We start from the raw sequence: 10,090 nt of genomic DNA, 5'->3' as shown, positions 1-10,090 counted from the left end.
GGAGAAAATGCTGAGGATTGGGGCTAACAGCCTGGGCCTTAGGTACTGCAGCTTGGAGGGGACCAGACTTGGGACTTGCTGTCACTGCTGCTGCTGCCCTGAGGAGCCTGATGGTCTGCAATTCTATTCTCTGGTGACTGGGAGATGTGTTTCTGGAGCCTGGATGTCTTCTTCAGTTTGGGGATTCTGGCCTGGACACTAATTTCTTGGGGGGGTGCTGAACACTTACAATGAGTGGCTGTGTGTTGGAGTCTGGGACATGAAACTATCTGGAGCCTGGACAATCGCCTTATTGCTGCTGCTTTGTGACTGTAACCTATTTGCTGCCAGTGACTATTGCTCAGGGCACTGGGGAACAATTGCTTTGCACCTGTGGTTTGGGTAGCAGGTCAGGGCATGGTTGCCTGCGTGACTGGACTGGCAGGTCAAGCCTAACAGGACTCTCTCAGTTTCCTTTACTGACTATTTATGTGAGGGGAGGTGTTGGTCTTGGTTTGGGAGTGGTGATGGCAATCACTGGACTCTGTAAAACAATACCCAGGGTGGGGCCCAGTCATTCTTACGTGGGGGTGGATGCATCTTCCACCTCCCCCACCAGCCCCTCCCAGGGCCTCGTCACCCTTTCCTTATTTAACAAACCAGCTCAGGACGAAATGTTACATTCACCCCAACATGACCATTAAGACCTGTCAGCGGCCTTGGTGGGGCTAGTCTGGTTCCCCACCATTGTCACTACATCAAAGATGTATGGGAAGGCAGTGTTCTTCCTGAAGACTGAGCAGGTGGTGCAACTCACCCTGGAGAAGGGCCTTACTGTCGCTAAGATGCCTGTTGACCCTCTGGAGGTAATATCCCAGAGGGTCATTTTGATGAACATCCTGCCCTTTTTTCCATTTGATTTACTTCCATCACACCTTTGCCAGCTCAGGAAGATATGTTGGGTATGGTGTCAGTACTGCTTGGTCTGAAGGAGGTCTTTGCTGACCAGGCATTCTGGTCAGTTGAAGGCTGTGCGGTGTCATGCTTGCAAGGAGGTGGGACTACTCTGGAGGAATTGGCCTGCTTTGAAGACCACTGCCAAGTTGGAGAATGGAATACAGTCTTTGCAGGATGCAGGATGTGAGGATGTATGTTTATGATAGACATTGGCGTCCAATCTATCCCATGAAATATAAACAGAAATGTTAAGGAAGGGAAACGAGAAGTCAGAGAATCGGGGAATTTCTGTGTGTGCGTCTGTGTGTGTGTCCGTGTGTGTGTATCTCCGTCTGTGTGTGAGTGTCTTTGTGGTGAGTCTATGTGTGTGTGTCTGTCTGTGTCTGTGTTTGTCAGTGTGTGTCTGTGTATCTGTGTTTGTCAGTGTGTCTGTGAGTGTGTGTGTGTGTTTCTCTGTCTGTGAGTGTGTGTGTGTTTCTCTGTCTGTGTCTGTGTGTGCGTGTCTGTGTCTACCTGTCTGTGTCAGTGTGTGTGTGTGTCTGTTTGTGTGTCTGTGTGTGTGTGGGACTCGATTCCCCTCACTGACCTCTGCATTGGGACTCGACTCCCCTAACTGACCTCTGCACTGGGACTCGACTCCCCTAACTGACCTCTGCACTGGGACTCGATTCCCCTAACTGACCTCTGCACTGGGACTCGATTCCCCTCACTGACCTCTGCACTGGGACTCGAGTCCCAGTGCAGAGGCCAATGAGTTAAGTGGGCAGTAAGAAGGCAGATAGGAAACATGCCTTTACCCATTGAGGCAGAGATGATCAGAGCAGGGAGGGTCCTGTTCGAGCTCTACAGCCATTTGGATAGGCCACAGTTGGAGTATTGTGTACAGTTCTGGTCACTGCACCATGGGATGGATGTGATTGCACTGGAGGGAGGGTAAAGGACATTCACCAGAACATGGGTTGGGCTGCAGCAGTGTCGCTGTGAAGGGGGAGGCTGGATAAGCTCAGGCTGCTTTCTTTAGAGCAGAGATCGGGGTATATAAGACCAAGGGGGATGTGGACTGGGTGAATGGAAAGCAGTTTTTCCCCTTAATCAGAGGGCAATTAACAAAGTGGTGTAATTATAAGCTGAATGGCAAAAGGTTTAGATGGGACATGCCACCCAGAGGATTGTAGGGGCCTGTGCTGCATCGTCCAAGAGGGGAGTTGAGGTAGAAATCCTCAAAACCGTCACAAAGTACTTGGATAAGCACTGAAAGGTCATAACATTCAAGACCATGGAATAAGTGCTGGGGATTGAGACTTGTGTTGCTTTTAGTGTAATTTTGGAGGTACAAACCTGATGGACCAAAGGGGACATTTACCCTGTATGATGCCATTACACTATTAATTTGAATGTAAGGTTCTGATTTTTGTTTTGTCTTTGTTTTGAGAAAATGTGACCGAGAGGAAGTTCCAGCTGTTGGTGTGGTCTGTATCAGCTTCAGGTTCTGTATTAGAGTGCTAATTCACAGAGAGAATTTCCCAAATCAGTCAGATAACTGAATTAACAAGGAAAGCTGTGGGATAACAGTGTGCAGTGGAACAGCTCTCAAGGAGCTCGACAACATGAGGTATTGAATGAGTGAATAACCTCAGCAGAATCAAAGTCATCACTGAAAAGAATATCAAAAGATATTCAGATATTGATGGGACTGATAGTGAGTGAAATATTGCAAGAATTGTTGTTGAAGACAAATTGGAATCAACATTTGAGACCTAACAGGATCAGATTAATCTAGTCTTTGGGGTATTCAAATACAGACTTAAATCTCAATGACATCATATCATTAAAATAAATGTGTTGTCATTAATTGTTTGTTCAAAATGATAATAAAAATTTGAAGATGTAATCATGGTTTCCCAATGGAGATACCACACAATATAAAACAAAGTCTCTGGAACTGTGTTAGCTCCATCTCCGAGAGAATTCTCCAATTCTGACAGGTTGCCAGCAGCAGGAAGGGAAAGAAACAACTAAATGGATCTTCTCAGAGAAAGGGTGGATCAGGTGTTTGACACCATCCTCGCTGTGGTTGGTGTTCCTGGTAAGTCTTGTAACAACTTAGCTCATACAAAACTCTGCACTGAATCATCCTTATTCCTGTGGTCATTCCCCTCAACAATAAGTATACCATTTTGGATACTGTTGGGGGGGATGACTTACCAGCGGAAAGCTGTGGGGCACCTGCTACTTAGAAGGGAAGGGGGAAGAGGAGCAGAGCAGTCGTCATTGGGGACTCGATTGTTAGGGGGACAGATAGAAGGTTCTGTGGGTCAAGAGAGACTCACGGTTGGTGTGTTGCCTCCCGGTTGCCAGGGTCCGTGATGTCTCTGATCGTGTTTTTGGGATCCTTCCGGGGAGCGGGGGGAGGGAGAGCAGCCCAATCGTGGTCCACATTGGCACCATTGACATAGATCGGAAGAGAGATGGAACATCAGGGAGCTAGGATGGAAGCTTAGAGCTAGGACAAACAGAGTTGTTTTCTCTGGTTTGCTGCCCGTGCCACGTGAGGAATAGGGAGAGAAAGGAGGTGAGGTGAGGTGAGGAATAGGGAGGTGAGGAATAGGGAGAGAAAGGAGTTGAGCACGTGGCTGCAGGAATGGTGCAGGAGGGAGGGTTTCGGGTTTTTAATAATTGGAGCTCTTTCTGGGTTTGGTGGGACCTCTACAAGCAGGATGGTCTTCATCTAAACCAGAGGGGTACCAATGTCCTGGATGGGAAATTCGCTAAAGTGATTAAGGTGGATTTAAATTAATACAGCAGGGGGATGGGAACCAAAATTGTAAGACAGGTACAGAAGAGGATGAGAGTAGGGAACCTGGATTGAAGTGTGTGTACTTCAATGCGAGGAGCATTCGAAATAAAGTGGGTGAACTGGCAGCGTGGGTTGGTACCTGGGACTTCGATGTTGTGGCCATTACGGAGACATGGATATAGCAGGGACAGGAATGGCTGTTGCAGGTTCCAGGATTCAGATGTTTCAGTAAGAACAGAGAAGATGTTAAAAGAGGGGGAGGTGTGGCATTGTTAATCAGGGACAATATTACAGTTGTAAGAAAGGATGTTTGGGGACTCGTTAACTGATGTAGTATGGGCTGAGGTTAGAAACAGGAAATGAGAAGTCACCAAGCTGGGAGTTTTCTATAGGCCTCCGAATAGTCCCAGAGATGTAGAGGAAATGATAGCAAAGATGATTCTCGATAGGAGTAAGAGAGGCAGGGTAGTTGTCATGGGGGACTTCAACTATCCAAATATTAACTGGGATCACTACAGTACGAGTACTATAGATGGGTCAGTTTTTGTCCAGTGTGTGCAGGAGGGCTTCCTGACACAGTATGTAGACAGGCCTAACCTACTGGGTAACGAGCCTGGCCAGGTGTTAGATTTGAAAGTAGGTGAGCACTTTGGAGACAGCGATCACAATTCTGTCAGATTTACTTTAGTGATGGAAAGGGATAGGTGTACGCCACCGAGGAAGAGTTACAGCTGGAGGAAGGGAAATTACGATACAATTAGGAAAGATTTAGGAAGCGTAGAATGGGGAAGGAAACTGCAGTGGATGAGCGCATCAGAAATGTGGAGCTTATTCGAGGAAAAGATAAGTATGTACCTGTCAGGCAGGGAGGAAGATATATCGCACTTGAGCTGTGGTTTACTAAGGAAGTGGAATCCCTGATCAAGAAGAAGAGGAAGGCTTATGTTAGGATAAAATGTGAAAACCCAGTTAGGGCACTTGAGGGTTACAAGGAAGTCAGGAAAGACCTAAAAAGAGAGCTCAGAAGAGCCAGGAGGAGACATGAGAAGTTATTGGTGATAGGATCAGGGTTATCCTTAAGGCTTTCCATAGGTATGTCAGGAATAAAAGAATGACGAGAGTTAAATTAGGGCCAATCAAGCATAATAGTGGGAAGTTGTGTGTGGAGTCAGAGGAGATGGGGAAGCACTAAATAAATATTGTTTGACAGTGTTCACTATAGAAAATGAAAATGTTGGTAAGGAAGATACAGAGATACTTGCATCTAGATTAGAGGAGATTGGGGTTCACAAGGAAGAGGTATTAGAAATACTGCAGAGTGTGAAAATAGATAAGTCCCCTGGGCCAAATGGGATCTATCCTAGAATCCTCTGGGAAGCAAGGGAAGAGATTGCCGAGCCTTTGACATTGATCTTCAAATCATCATTGTCTACGGGAATAGTGCCTGAGGACTGGAGGATAACAAATGTGGTTCCCTTGTTCAAAAATGGTAGTAGAGACAACTCTGGTAATTACTGACCAGTGAGTCTCACTTCAGTTGTTGGTAAAGTGTTGGAAAAGGTTATAAGAGATAGGATTTACAACCATCTAGAAAAGAATAATCTGATCAAGACAGTCAGCACGGTTTTGTGAAGGGTAAGTCGTGCCTAACGAATCTTATTGACTTTTTTGACAAAGTGACCAAACAGATAGATGAGAGTAAACCAGTTGATGTGGTGTATATAGATTTCAGCAAGGCGTTCGAGAAGGTTCCCCTCGGTAGGCTATTATTCAGAATGCGGAGGAATCGGATTGTGGGAGATATAGCTTGGTAGTGTCGATGATCAGAGGGATCTTGGTGTCCATGTACACAGATCTTTGAAAGTTGCCACCCAGGTAAATAGTGCTGTGAAGAAGGCATATGGCGTACTGGGCTTTATTGGTAGAGGATTTGAGATCCAGAGTCCTGAGGTCATGTTGCAGTTGTATAAGACTCTGGTGCGGCCTCATCTGGAGTATTGTATACAGTTCTGGTCGCCATACTATAGGAAGGATGTGGAGGCACTGGAACAGGTGCAGAGGAGATTTACCAGGATGTTGCCTGGCATGGTAGGAAGATCGTGTGAGGAAAGGCTGAGGCACTTGGGGCTGTTCTCATTGGAGAAAAGAAGGTTTAGGGGAGATTTGATAGAGGTGTACAAGATGATTCGGGGTTTCGATAGGGTTGACAGTGAGAACCTTCTTCCGCGTATGGAGTCAGCTGTTACTAGGGGACACAGCTTTAAATTAAGGGGATGTTGGTATAGGACAGATGTTAGGGGTAGATTTTTTACTCAGCGGGTTGTGAGTTCATGGAATGCCCTGCCAGTATCAGTGGTGGACTCTCCCTCTTTATGGTCATTCAAGCGGGCATTGGATAAGCATATAGAGGTTATTGGGCTAGTGTAGGTTAGGTAGGCTTCGGTCGGCGCAACATCAAGGGCCGAAGGGCCTGTACTGCGCTGTATTTTTCTATGTTCTATGTTCAATGTTCTATGTTCTATAGCAGTTTGAATCAGTAATTGGCTTGCTGAAAGAAAACAGAGGGTTGTAGTTGATGGAACATGTTCATCTTGGTGTCCAGTTACGAGCAGCGTACTGCAAGGGTCAGTGTAAGGTTCACTGCTGTTTGTCATTTTCATAAATGACCTGGATGAAGGATTATAAGGGTGGGTTAGTAAATTTTCAGATGACTCTAAGGTCGGTGGAGTTGTGGATAGTGAAGAAGGATGGAGGAGGTTGCAGAGAGACATTGTTAGGATGCAGAGCTGGGCTGAGAGGTGGCAAATGGAGTTTAATGTGGACAAGTGCGGATGGAGTAATCGGAATGCAAAGTACTGGGCTAATGGTAAGATTCTTGGGAGTGCAGATGAGCAGAGAGATCTTGGTGTCCATGTACACAGATCCCTGAAAGTTGCCACTCAGATTGACAGGGTTGTTAAGAAGGCGTACGGTGTTTTGTCCTTTATTAATAGAGGGATTGAGTTCCGGAACCAGGAGGTTATGCTGCAGCTGTACAAAGCTCTGGTACAGCCACACTTGGAGTATTGTGTACAGTTCTGGTCACCGCATTATAAGAAGGATGTGGAAGCTTTGGAAAGGGTGCAGATGAGATTTACTAGGATGTTGCCTGGTATGGAAGGAATGTCTTACAAAGAAAGGCTGAGGGCCTTGAGGCTGTTCTCGTTAGAGAGAAGGTGGTTGAGAGGTGACTTAATAGAGACATACAAGGTAATCAGAGAGTTAAATAGGGTGGCCAGAGAGAGCCTTTTTCCAAGTATGGGAACGGCAAACACATGGGGACACAAGTTTAAAGTGAGGGGAGATAGGTAGAAGACAGATGTCAGAATTAGTTTCTTTACTCAGAGATTAGTAAGGGTATGGAATGCTTTGCCTGCAATGGCAGTAGATTCGCCAAGTTTAAGTGCATTTAAGTCGTCATTGGCAGGCATATGGACGTACATGGAATAGTGTCGGTGGGATGGGCTTCAGATTCGTATGACAGGGCGGCGCAACATCGAGGGCCCAAGGGCCTGTACTGCGCTGTAATTTTCTATGCTCTATCAACAACTGATAACAATATATTTCCATTTAGGAAGGCAAATCCCACTGTCAGATAATAGTGTCCTCACTGACTGAGTTTGAAGTGAATAGTTTGTCAGTTAGGAGGGTCCTCAGCATTGTGTGTTTCCCGATACTGTGCAGAATGGGAGACCACCTTGATGGAGTTTGGCTGAGCACCGGCCTCTGGCTGGTCTAGAAAGTGTTTCGAGGTAAAAACAATGACTGCAGATGCTGGAAACCAGACTCTGGATTAGTGGTGCTGGAAGAGCACAGCAGTTCAGGCAGCATCCAAGTAGCCTTCGCCCACCTCCAACACACTGCATCCACCTGGACACCCCACGCTGGCCTATTACCTGCCCTCGACCTCTTCATTTCCAACTGTCATCGGGACATTAACCGCCTCAACCTGTCTACCTCCCTCCCCCACTCCAACCTCTCACCCTCACAACGCGCAGCCCTCCAATCCCGACCTCACCATCAAGCCAGCGGATAAAGAGGGCGCAGTGGTAGTCTGGCGCACTGACCTCTACACCACTGAAGCCAAACGTCAACTCGAGGATACCTCTTCTTACTGCCCCTCGACCATGACCCCACCTCCCCCATCACCAAACCATCATCTCCCAGACCATACAGAACCTCATCACCTCAGGAGATCAACCACCCACAGCTTCCAACCTCATAGTCCGGGAACCCCGCACTGCCAGGTTCGACCTCCTTCCCAAGATCCACAAGCCTGACCACCCTGGCCAACCCATTGTCTCAGCATGCTCCTGCCCCACTGAACTCATCTCTACCTACCTTGACACTGTCCTATCCCCCCTAGTCCAGGAACTCCCCACATACGTTCGAGACACCACCCACACCCTCCACCAACTCCAAGACTTCCATTTCCCCAGCCCCCAATGCTTCATCTTCACCATGGATATCCAATCCCTCTACACCTCCATCCGCAAGGATCAGGGCCTCCAAACCCTCTGTTTCTTCCTCTCCAGACGTCCCCAACAGTACCCTTCCACAAATACTCTCATTCGTTTGGCCGAACTGGTCCTCACCGTGAACAATTTCTGCTTTGAATCCTCCCACTTCTTCCAGACCAAAGGGGTAGCCATAGGCACACGTATGGGCCCCAGATATGCCTGTCTCTTTGTTGTTTACGTAGAACAGTCGATCTTCCGTAGTTACACTGGCAACACTCCCCACCTCTTCCTCCGCTACATTGATGACTGCATTGGCGCCACCTCGTGCTCCCGCGAGGAGGTCGAGCAATTCATCAACTTCACCAACACATTTCACCCTGACCTTAAATTTACCTGGACCATCTCTGACACCTCCCTCCCCTTCCTGGACCTCTCCATCTCCATTAATGATGACCGACTTGACACTGACATTTTTTACAAACCCACCGACTCCCACAGCTACCTGGATTACACCTCTTCCCACCCTACTTCTTGCAAAAATGCCATCCCGTATTCCCAATTCCTCTGCCTCCGCCGTACTGCTCCCAGGAGGACCAGTTCCACCACAGAACACACCAGATGGCCTCCTTCTTTAGAGACCGCAATTTCCCTTCCCACGTGGTTAAAGATGCCCTCCAATGCATCTCGTCTCCATCCTGCGTCTCCGCCCTCAAACCCCACCCCTCCAACCGTAACAAGGACAGAATGCCCCTGGTGCTCACCTTCCACCCTACCAACCTTCGCATCAACCAAATCATCCGCCGACATTTCCGCCATCTCCAAACAGACCCCACCACCAGGGATATATTTCCCTCCCCACCCCTTTCTGCCTTCCGCAAAGACCGTTCCCTCAGTGATTACCTGGTCAGGTCCACGTCCCCCTACAATCTACCCTCAAATCCTGGCACTTTCCCCTGCCACCGCAGGAACTGTAACACCTGCACCCATACCTTCTCCCTCACCTCCATCCAAGGCCCTAAAGGAGACTTCCAAATCCATCAAAGTTTTACTTGCACATCCACCAATATCATTTATTGTATCCGTTGCTCCCGATGTGGTCTCCTCTACATTGAGGAGACTGGGTGCCTCCTCCAAGAGCACTTTAGGGAACATCTCCGAGACACCCGTACCAATCAACCACACCACCCCATGGCCCAACATTTCAACTCCCCCTCCCACTCTGCCGAGGACATGGAGGTCCTGGGCCTCCTTCACCACCGCTCCCTCACCGCCAGACGCCTGGAGGAAGAATGCCTCATCTTCCGCCTCGGAACACTTCAACCTCAGGGCACCAATGTGGACTTCAACAGTCTCCTCATTTTCCCCTTCCCCCACCTCACCCTAGTTCTAAACTTCCAGCTCAGCCCTGTCCCCATGACTTGTCCGGACCTGTCCTACCTGCCTATCTCCTTTTCCACCTATCCACTTCACCCTCTCCTCCCTGACCTATCACCTTCATCTCCTCCCCCACTCACCCATTGTACTCGATGATACTTTCTCCCCACCCCCACCCTCCTCTAGCTTATCTCTCCACGCTTCAGGCTCATTGCCTTTATTCCTGATGAAGGCCTTTTGCCCGAAACGTTGATTTCGAAGCTACTTGGATGCTGCCTGAACAGCTGTGGTCTTCCAGCACCACTTACCGAGAAAGGGTTTCGGAAGACCACCCTCTCTCTGTGGTAGTTCACAGCCTGCTATCGGTCAGATGGGTTTTGTGACAACCCACCTCTCAGTGAAACCTGGTGTTTCCCATTCATTGATGGAAAGGGATTGTGTTGGTGCATCTTACTCAGGCAGCTCGCTCCAAATGGGAGTGCAG

At 48.1% G+C, this 10,090-nt stretch overlaps 1 pseudogene; it reads left to right on the top strand.

The window, feature by feature from the left end:
• The first annotated feature begins 743 nt into the window (after window positions 1-743).
• The window catches only part of LOC140454376 (beta-1,3-galactosyl-O-glycosyl-glycoprotein beta-1,6-N-acetylglucosaminyltransferase 3-like), a 56,285-nt pseudogene continuing 46,938 nt past the window's right edge, over window positions 744-10,090 (top strand).

The sequence above is a fragment of the Chiloscyllium punctatum genome, chromosome 29, assembly GCF_047496795.1.
Source record: "Chiloscyllium punctatum isolate Juve2018m chromosome 29, sChiPun1.3, whole genome shotgun sequence".
In the NCBI taxonomy this organism is placed as follows: Eukaryota; Metazoa; Chordata; class Chondrichthyes; order Orectolobiformes; family Hemiscylliidae; genus Chiloscyllium; species Chiloscyllium punctatum.
The sequence above is the reverse complement of the archived record's forward strand: the minus strand, read 5'-3'. Positions and strand labels throughout refer to the sequence as shown.